At 40.1% G+C, this 12085-nt stretch overlaps 1 protein-coding gene across 1 annotated transcript in view; it reads left to right on the plus strand.

Moving 5' to 3' along the window:
• The window catches only part of LOC139759408 (glutamate receptor ionotropic, delta-1-like), a 471351-nt gene that overhangs the window by 59475 nt on the left and 399791 nt on the right, over positions 1–12085 (plus strand). The window lies entirely within an intron of this gene.

The raw sequence follows: 12085 nt of genomic DNA on the forward strand, positions 1-12085 counted from the left end.
AATCGTCCAAATGCCTCTCTCTTCTCTTTCACTAATACTCTTACTTCTTCATCCCACCACTCACTACCCTTTCTAAACATCCCACCTCCCACTCTTCTCATGCCACAAGCATCTTTTGCGCAATCCATCACTGATTCCCTAAATACATCCCATTCCTCCCCCACTCCCCTTACTTCCATTGTTCTCACCTTTTTCCATTCTGTACACAGATATATATACATATATATATATATATGTATATATATATATATATATATATATATATATATATATATATATATATATATATATATATATATATTATTTTTTTTTATTTTGCTTTGTCGCTGTCTCCCGCGTTTGCGAGGTAGCGCAAGGAAACAGACGAAAGAAATGGCCCAACCCACCCCCATACACAATGTATATACATACACCTCCACACACGCAAATATACATACCTATACATCTCAATGTACACATATATATACACACACAGACACATACATATATACCCATGCACACAATTAACATTGTCTGCCTTTATTCATTCCCATCGCCACCTCGCCACTCATGGAATACAATCCCCCTCCCCCCTCATGTTTGGGAGGTAGCACTAGGAAAAGACAACAAAGGCCCCATTCGCTCACACTCAGTCTCTAGCTGTCATGCAATAATGCCCGAAACCACAGCTCCCTTTCCACATCGAGACCCCACACAACTTTCCATGGTTTACCCCAGACGCTTCACATGCCCTGATTCAATCCACTGACAGCACGTCAACCCCGGTATACCACATCGATCCAATTCACTCTATTCCTTGCCCTCCTTTCACCCTCCTGCATGTTCAGGCCCCAATCACACTAAATCTTTTTCACTCCATCTTTCCACCTCCATATATATATATATATATATTCCATATATATATTCCATATATATATTCCACTTCCATATATATATATATATATATATATATATATATATATATATATATATATTATCTAATTTGTATAGACCATCACTAAATTAAGATTATAATTCTTTGTGTATTCAATAATAGTTGATTCAATGATATTTCTCTTGGTAATTGAGTTAGAGTTAACAACTGAGATGACGTTACTCCAGTCAATACAATGATCATAGTTTTTGACATGATTAAGCAAGGCTTTTGATTCTTGTCCCGTTCTTATACTATATTTATGTTGCTTAAGTCTAACAGAAAGATCCTTACCAGTCTGACCAACATAAAGTTTAGCAGTTTCCACAAGGAATTTTATCGATGCAACAAAGAGAATTTTCTGGTGAATTCCTGATTAAGATATTCTTTATAGTATCATTGTTGCTAAAGGCAACATTTACATTAAAGGATTTAAGCCACATGGGAAGCAAAGTGAAATTATTATTAAAAGGGAGAACTAAAAGATTCTTGGTGTCAATGGGAGTTTTGGGATCAACTCTATAAAATGATTTCTTTGGTAACTTAAGGGATTTATCAATGAAAGATCTAGGGTACTTTAACTTAGATCCAATAGAATATATCTTCTCAAACTCATCATCAATAAACTCTGGACTGCAAATACGTAATGCCCTAAGGAACATAGATTGAAATGATGATAATTCAACTCTGTCATGTTGAGATGAGTAATAATGGATATATGAGCATACATTGGTGGGTTTTTTGTATATGCTAAACGTAAACTTGTTTCCTTGTCTATGGATCATGCAATCTAAAAAAGGTCACATACCATTACTTTCATTTACTACAGTGAATTTGATGGAAGGTACTAGATTGTTAAGTAAGGTGAGAAATATTTGTAAATTTTCATTTGTTGGCCAAAAACAAACAACATCACCTACATACCTAAACCAAATTGCATTAGAAGGTAAGATATCCTTTAGTAATTTTGTTTCAAAAAATTCCATGTAAAGATTACTTAGTACAGGTGAAAGAGGGTTACCCATTGCCATACCAAATTTTTGAGCATAATAATCTCCATTAAATTGAAATACACAGTCTTTTATACACAATTTTATCAGTTCAATGAAATTAAGGTTTGAAACGGGTAAATGAATATCATCCAAGACATCAAATAAATATTCTAAAAGGTCATCAACTGGAACTTTAGTGAAAACTGAGGAAACATCAAATCTAACTAGTTTGAAATCAAAATTAATATTGATATTGTTTAACTTGTTGACTAAATCTATATTGTTCATGATATTATAATTTGATACCTTACCCACTAAAGGGCTTAATAAGGAGACTAACCTTTTTGACAGTTTATATGTGATGGAGCCTACTGAACTCACTATAGGTCTTTCTGGAAAATTCTGTTTGTGTGTTTTGATAAGTCCATACATATATGGCAATGAAGGGGACGAAGATGACAAATTTTAGATAAGAGAAATGTTACCTTTCAACAACAACTTCATTTCTTTATTGAAGTGAGAGTTAATTGCTTCTAAGGGATTTTTACTAAGTTTAGAATATGTTGTGTTATCATTTAGAAGATCATTCATTTTAGATAGATAGTTAATTTTGTCTAAAATCACAACAGCGTTAGCCTTATCTGCTTTAGTAATATGTATGATGAGTTTGAGATGATATATTCTATTGGATCTAAGTTAAAGTACCCTAGATCTTTCATTGATAAATTCCTTAAGTTAGCAAAGAAATCATTTTATAGACTTAAGCCCAAACCTCCCATTGACACCAAGAATCTTTTAGTTCTCCCTTTTAATAATAATTTCACTTTGCTTCCCATGTGGCTTAAATCCTTTAATGTAAATGTTGCCTTTAGCAACAATAATACTATAAAGAATATCTTAATCAGGAATTCACCAGAAAATTCTCTTGGTTACATCTATAAAGTTCCTTGTGGAAACTGTGATAAATTTTATGTTGGTCAGACTGGTAAGGATCTTTCTGTTAGACTTAAGCAACATAAATATAGCATGAGAACGGGACCAGAATCAAATGCCTTGTTTAATCATGTTAAAAACTATGATCATTGTATTGACTGGAGTAACGCCATCTCAGTTTTTAACTCTAACTCTATTACCAGGAGAAATATCATTGAATCTTCTATTATTAGATACACAAAGAATTATAATCTTAATATTAGTGATGGTCTATACAAATTAGACAACTTTATTGTAAATAAGATTTGTGAAATGATAAGTTTATGAATGCTCGTTGTATTGTTTTGGAATATCACATGTTTACTAAATGGCATCCTAGCGTCGTCTCTTCAATGTATATCAACTGACTTATATTTATCTCTTGTGTCTCCCCTGATGATGTGATTATTACACGAAAGTGCACTTGGGAACTTTTCGTGTTTCATTTTCCCCGTAGACTCATAGGAATATACATATATATATATATATATATATATATATATATATATATATATATATATATATATATATATATATATATATATATATATTTATCTATTTATTTATTTTGCTTTGTCGCTGTCTTCCGCGTTAGCGAGGTAGCGCAAGGAAACAGACGAAAGAATGGCCCAACCCGCCCACATACACATGCATATACATACATGTCCACACACGCAAATATACATACCTATACATCTCAATGTACACATATATATATACACACACAGTAATATACATATATACACATGTACATAATTCATACTGTCTGCCTTTTTTTGTTCCCATCGCCACCTCGCCACACATGGAATAACAACCCCCTCCCCCCTCATGTGTGCGAGGTAGCGCTAGGAAAGACACCAAAGGCCCCATTCGTTCACACTCAGTCTCTAGCTGTTATGTAATAATGCACCGAAACCACAGCTCCCTTTCCACAACCAGGCCCCACACACTTTCCATGGTTTACCCCAGACGCTTCACATGCCCTGGTTCAATCCATTGACAGTACGTCGACCCCGGTATACCACATCGTTCCAATTTACTCTATTCCTTGCACGCCTTTCACCCTCCTGCATGTTCAGGCCCCGATCACTCAAAATCTTTTTTAATCCATCTTTCCACCTCCAATTTGGTCTCCCACTTCTCCTCGTTCCCTCCACCTCTGACACATATATCCTCTTGGTCAATCTTTCCTCACTCATTCTCTCCATGTGACGAAACCATTTCAAAACACCCTCTTCTGCTCTCTCAACCACACTCTTCTTATTTTCACACATCTCTCTCACCCTTACATTACTTACTCGATCAAACCACCTGACACCACATATTGTCCTCAAACATCTCATTTCCAGCACATCCACCCTCCTGCGCACAACTCTATCCATAGCCCACGCCTCGCAACCATACAACATTGTTGGAACCACTATTCCATCAAACATACCCAATTTTGCTTTCCAAAATCCTGGGAGCATTGAAGAATGTGTGGAAGTCGAGAACATTATCTCGGAAAGCAAAAATGGGTATCCACAACAGAGTGCATACATGCCCCTCTTTCCAAAACTCTTGCAATCCCCTCTCGAACAGCCCATAAACCAATAAACAATCCATAAACAGATGAAACATCCATGGAGACATCACACAACCCTGCCGCAAACCTACATTCACTGAGATCCAATCACTTTGCTCTCTTCCTACACGTACACATGCCTTACATCCCGATAAAAACTTTTCACTCCATCTAACAACTTGTCTCCCACACCGTATATTCTTAATACCATCCACAGAGCATCTCTATGAAGGCTATCATATACTCTCTCCAGATTCATAAATGCTACATACAAATTCATTTTCTTTTCTAAGTATGTCACACATACATTCTTCAAAGCAAACACCTGATCCACACATCCTCTACCACTTCTGAAACCACACTGCTCTTCCCCAATCTAATCCTCTGTACATGCCTTCACCCTCTCAATCAATACCCTCCCATATAATTTACCAGGAATACTCAACAAACTTATACCTCTGTAATTTGAGCATTCACATTTATCCCTTTGACTTTGTAAAATTGCACTATGCAAGCATTCCGCCAATCCTCAGGCTCCTCACCATGAGTCATACATACATTAAATAACCTTACCAACCAGTCAACAAAACAGTCACCCCCTTTTTTAATAAATTCCACTGCAATACCATCTAGACCTGCTGCCTTGCCGGCTTTCATCTTCCGCAACGCTTTCACTACCTCTTCTCTGTTTACCAAATCATTTTCCCCAACCCTCTCACTTTGCACACCACCTCGACCAAAACACCCTATATATGCCACTCTATCATCAAACACATTCAACAAACCTTCAAAATGCTCACTCCATCTCCTTCTCACATCACCACTACTTGTTATTACCTCTCCATTAGCCCCCTTCACTGAAGTTCCCATTTGCTCCCTTGTCTTACGCACTTTATTTACCTCCTTCCAGAACATCTTTTTATTCTCCCTAAAATTTAATGATACTCTCTCACCCCAACTCTCATTTGCCCTCTTTTTCATCTATTGCACCTTTCTCTTGACCTTCTGTCTCTTTCTTTTATACATCTCCCACTTATTTGCATTTTTTCCCCTGCAAAAATCGTCTAAATGCCCTCTCTTCTCTTTCACTAATAATCTTACTTCTTCATCCCACCACTCACTACCCTTTCTAATCAACCCACCTCCCACGCTTCTCATGCCACAAGCATCTTTTGCGCAAGCCATCACTGCTTCCCTAATTATATCCCATTTCTCCCCCACTCCCCTTACCTCCTTTTTTCTCACCTTTTTCCATTCTGTACTCAGTCTCTCCTGGTACTTCCTCACACGAGTCTCCTTCCCAAGCTGACTTACCCTCACCACTCTCTTCACCCCAACATTCTCTCTTCTTTTCTGAAAACCCATACAAATCTTCACCTTCGCCTCCACAAGATAATGATCAGACATTCCTCCAGTTGCACCTCTCAGCACATTAACATCCAAAACTCTCTATTTCGCGAGACTGTCAATTAACACGTAATCCAATAACGCTCTCTGGCCATCGCTCCTACTTACATACGTATACTTATGTATATATCGCTTTTTAAACCAGGTATTCCCAATCACCAGTCCTTTTTCAGGACATAAATCTACAAGCTCTTCACCATTTCCATTTACAACACTGAACACCCTGTGTGTACCAATTATTCCCTGAACTGCCACATTACTCACCTTTGCATTCAAATCACCCATCACTATAACCCGGTCTTTTGCATTAAAACCACTAACACACTCATTCAGCTGCTCCCAAAACACTTTTCTCTCATGCTCTTTCTTCTCATGCCCAGGTGCATATGCACCAATAATCAACCATCTCTCTCCATCAACTTTCAGTTTTACCCAAATCAATCTATAATTTACTTTTTTACACTGTATCACATACTCCCACAACTCCTGTTTCAGGAGTAGTGCTACTCCTTCCCTTGCTCTTGTCCTCTCACTCACCCTTGACTTTACTCCCAAGACATTCCCAAACCACTCTTCCCCTTTACCCTTGAGCTTCGTTTCACTCAGGGCCAAAACATCTAGGTTCCTTTCCTCAAACATACTACCTATCTCTCCTTTTTTCTTATCTTGGTTACATCCACACACATTTAGACACCCCAATCTGAGCCTTCGAGGAGGATGAGCACTCCCCGCGTGACTCCTTCTTCTGCTTCCCCTTTTAGAAAGTCAAAATATAAGGAGGGGAGGGTTTCTGGCCCCCCGCTCCTGTACCCTTTAGTCCCCTTCTACGACACGTGAGGAATGCGTGGGAAGTATTGTTTCTCCCCTATCCCCTGTGTATAGCCTATACATAGAATATTTCTGGTACCAGTATTCCGTCAAACATACCCATATTTGCTCTTCCAGATAACGTTCTCGCCTTCTACATATCCTTCAACGCTCCCAGAACCTTCGCTCCATGTATCTCCCATTCTGTGACTCACTTCCATTTCCATGGTTCCATCCGTTGCTAAATCCACTCCCAGATATCTGAAACACTTTATTTCCTCCAATTTTCCTCCATTCAAACTTACGTCCCATTTAACTTGTCCCTCAATCCTACTGAACCTGATAGCCTTGCTCTAATTCATATTTACTCTAAGCTTTATTCTTTTCACACTTGACCAAACCCAGTCAATAACTTTTGCAGTTTCTCACCCAAATCAGATCTAGTGCTGTATCATCAGCGAACAACAATTGATTCACTTTCCAAGCCCTCTCATCCACAACAGAGTGTATACTTGCCCCTTTTCCAAAACTCTTGCATTCACCTAACTAACAACCCCATCCATAAACAAATTAAACAACCATGGAGACATCACGCACCACTGCCGCAAACCGACATTCACTAAGAACCAATCAGTTTTCTCTCTTTCTACTCGTACACATCCCTTATCCATGATAAAATCTTTTCACTGCTTCTAGCAACTTCACTCCCACACTATATACTCTTAATACCTTCCACAAAGCATCTCTATAAACTCTATCATATGCCTTCTCCAGATCCATAAATGCTACATAAAAATCCACCTGTTTCTCTATGCATTTCACACATATATTCTTAAAAGCAAACACCTGATCCACACATCCTGTACCTCCTCTGAAAGCACACTGCTCTTCCCCAGTCTGATGCTCTGTACATGCCTTTGCCTTCTCAATCATTACCCTACCTCATAATTTCCCAGCAATACCAAACAGACTTATAATTCTGTAATTTGCTCACCTTTATCCCCTTTGCCTTTGGACAATGGCACTATGCATGCATTCCACCAATCCTCAGGCACTTTACCATGAACCATACATAAAATGAATATCCTTACCAGCCAATCAACAACACAGTCATCCCCTTTTTTGATAAATCCCACTGCAATACCATCCAAACCCGCCACCTTGCCGGCTTTCATCTTCCGAAAAGTTTTCACTACCTCTTCCCTGTTTATCAAATCATTCTTCCTGACCCACTCACTTCGCACTGCACCACGACCAGAACACTCTATATCTGCCACTAACTCATCAAATACATTCAACAAACCTTCAAAATGCTCACTCCATCTTCTTTTCACTTCACCACCATTAGCCCCCTGCACCGATGTTACCATTTGTTCTCTTGCCTTACGCACTTTATTTACCTCCATCCAAAACATCCTTTTATTCTCCCGAAAAAAATGATACTCTCTCACCTCAACTCTCAATTGCCCTCTTTTTCACCTTTTTCCACCATTCTCTTGAACTCCTGCCGTTTTCTTTTATACATCTACCAGTCATTTGCACTACTTCCCTGCAAAAGTTGTCCAAACGCCACTTTCTTCTCTTTCACTAACAATCTTGCTTCTTCATCCCTCCACTCGCTACCCTTTTTAATCTGCTCACCTCCCACGTTTCTCATGCCACAGGCATCTCTTGCACAAGCCATCACTGCTTCCCTAGATACATCCCACTCCTCCCTCACTCCCCTTACGTCATTTGCTTTCACCTCTAGCTATTCTGTACTCAATCTTTCCTGGTACTTCCTCACAAAAGTATCCTTTCCCAGCTCACTCACTCTCACCACTCTCTTCTTCCCATATATATGTATATTTTTTCTTTAGATTTAATCGCGTCAGCGAGGTAGCGTAAGAAAGCAGACGAGGAATGTCCCAACCCACCCACGTACACATGTTTATACATGAACGCCGATGCACGCACATATACATACCTATACATTTCAACGTATACATACATATACATACACAGACATATACACATATACGCATTTACATATTCGTATTTGATGCCGTCATCCTTTCACGTCGCCACCCCACCACACATGAAATAGCACTCCCTTCACCGCGCTCTCCCAAGGTAGCGCTCAAAAGGACAACAGAGGCCACATTAGTTCACACTCATTCTCTAGTTGTCATGTGTAATGCACCGAAACCACAGCTCCCTTTCCACATCCAGGCCCCACAAAAACTTTCCATGGCTCACCCCAGACGCTTCACATGCCCTGGTTCAAACCATTGACAGCACCTCGACCGCTGTATACCACATCGTTCCAATTCAGTACATTCCTTGCACGCCTTTTTAACCCTCCTATATGTTCAGGCCCCGATCGCTCAAAATCTTTTTCACCCCATCCTTCCACCTCCAATTTCGTATCCAACTTCTCTTCGTTCCCTCTACCTCTGACATATAAATGCTCTTTGTCAATCTTACCTCACTCATTTTATCCATGTGACCAAACCATTTCAATACACCCTCTTCTGCCCTCTCAACCACACTCTTTTTAGTACCATACTTCTCTCTTACACTTTCATTACTTACTCGATCAAACCACCTCACACCAAATATTGTCTTCAAACATTGCATTTCCACCACATCCACCCTCCTCCGCACAACCTTATCTATAGCCTATGCCTCGTAACCATATAACATTGTTGGAAACAATATTCCTTCAAACATACCCATTTCTCCTCTCCGGGTTAAAGTTCTCGTCTTCCTCACATTCTCCAACGCTCCCAGAACTTTTGCTCCCTCCCCCCCCTCCACCCTATGACACACTTCCGCTTCCATGGTTCCATCCGCTGCTGAATCCTCTCCCAAATATCTAAAGCACTTCACTTTCTCCAGTTTTTCTCCATTCAAACTTACCTCCCAGTGAACGTGTCCCTCAACCATATTGAACCTAACAACCTTGTTCTTATTCACGTTCACTCTCAACTTTCTTCTTTCACACACTCTGGCATACTCCGTTACCAATTTCTGCAGTTTCTCACCCGAATCAGCCACCAGCGCTGTATCATCAGCGAATATCAACTGACTCACTTCCCAAGTCCTCTCATCCATAAGAGACTGCATACTCGCTCCTCCAAAACTCATGCATTCACCTCCCTAACCACCCCATCCATAAACAAATTAAACAACTATGATGACATTTCACATCCCTGCCGTAAACCGACATTCAATTGGAACCATTCACTCTCTTCTCTTCCTACTCGTACACATCCATTACATCCTTGATGAATATTTTCCATTGCTTCTAGCAACTTACCTCCCACACCATATACTATTAAAACCTTCCACAAAGCATCTCTATTGATCCCTATCATATGCCATCTCCAGATCCATAAATGCTACAAACAAATCCATCGGCGTTTCTAAGTGTTCTCACATACATTCTTCAAAGCAAACATGTAATGCTCACATCCTCTACTACTTCTGAAACCATACTGCTCTTCCCCAATCTGATGATCTGTACATTCTCTTACCCTCTCATTCAATACTCTCCCATATAATATTCCAAGAATGCTCATGAAACTTATGCCTGTGTAATCTGAACACTCGCCTTTATCCTCTTTGCTTATGTAGAATAGTACTATGCATGCATTCTGCCACTCCTCAGGCACTTCACCATGTGCCTGAGGAGTGGCATACACTGAGTATCCTTACCAACCAATCAACAACACAGTCACCCCCTTTTTTGACAAATTCCACTGGAATACCATCCAAACTCGCCGCCTTGACGGCTTTTATCTTCCGCAAAGCTTTCACTACCTCTTACCTGTTTACCAAACCATTCTCCCTGACCCTCTCACTTCGCACACCATCCCGACCAAAACACCCTATATCTACCACTTTATCATCAAACACATTCAACAGACCTTCGAAATACTCCATCTCCTTCTCACTTCATCACTACTTCTCATTACCTCCCCATTTGCCCCTTTCACTGATGTTTCCATTTGTTCTCTTGTCTTACTCATTTTATTTACCTCCTTCCAAAACATCTCTCACCACAACTCTCATTTGCCCTCTTTTTCCACCTTTTGCACATTTCTCTTGATTTCCTGCCGCATTTTTTTGTACATCTCCCAATCATTTCCACTACTTCCCTCCAAAAATCGTCCAAACGCCTCTCTCTTCTCTTTTACTAACAATTTTACTTCTTCATCCCACCACTCACTACCCTTTCTAATCTGCCCACCTCCCACCTTTCTCATGCCATAGGCATCTTTGCACAAGCCATCAGTGCTTTCCTAAATACTTCTCATTCATCCCCCACTCCCTTTACGTCATTTGCTGTCATCTTTTGCCATTCTGCATTAAAGCTCTCCTGGTACTTCCTCATACAAGTCTCCTTTCCAAGTTCACTAACTCTCACCACTCTCTTCTCCCCAACATTCTCCCTTCTTTTCTGAAAGCCTCTACAAGTCTTCACCTTCGCCTTCACAAGATAGTGATAAGACATCCCTCCCGCTCGCCCTCTCAGTACATTAACATCCAAATGTCTTTCTTTTACATGCCTGTCAGTTAACACGTAATCTATTAACGCTTTCTGGCCATCTCTCCTACTCACATACGTATACTTATATACATCTCTCTTTTTAAACCAGGTATTCCCAATCACCAGTCCTTCTTCAGCACACAAATCCACAAGCCCTCCGCCATTTCCATTTACAACACTGAACACCCCATGTACACTAATTATACCCTCCACTGCCACATTACTCACCTTTGCATTCAAATCACCCATCCCTATAATCCGGTCTCGTGCATCAAAGCTGCTAATACACTCACTCAGCTGCTCCCAAAACACTTGCCTCTCAGGATTTTTCTTCTCATGACCAGGTGCATAGGCACTAATAATCACCCATCTGTCTCCATCCACTTTCAGTTTTACCCATATCAACCTAGAGTATACTTTCTTGCACTCTATCACATACTCCCACAGCTCCTGCTTCAGGAGTAGTAGTACTCCTTCCTTTGCTCTTGTCCTCTCACCAACCCATGACTTTACCCCCAAGACAATCCCAAACCACTTTTCCCCTTTGCCCTTGAGCTTCGTTTTACTCAAAGCCAAAGCATCCAGGTTCCTTTCCTCAAACATACTGCCTATCCCTCCTTTTTTTTCTCATCTTGGTTACATCCGCACACATTTAGAAGCCTCAATCTGAGCCTTCGAGGAGGATGAGCACTCCTTGTACGACTCCTTCTGTTTCCCCTTTTAGAATGTTTAATACAAGGAGGGGAGGGTTTCCAGCCTCAAGCTCCTGCCCCCTTTAGTCGCCTTCTACGACACGCGGGGAATACGTGGGAAGTATTCTTTCTCCCCTATCCTCAGGGGTACATATATATATATGCCTCTGAAGGCTTTATGCTATTGTAATGTGCTCCTGGAGG

The sequence above is a fragment of the Panulirus ornatus genome, chromosome 33 (genome assembly GCF_036320965.1).
Source record: "Panulirus ornatus isolate Po-2019 chromosome 33, ASM3632096v1, whole genome shotgun sequence".
Lineage (NCBI taxonomy): Eukaryota > Metazoa > Arthropoda > Malacostraca > Decapoda > Palinuridae > Panulirus > Panulirus ornatus.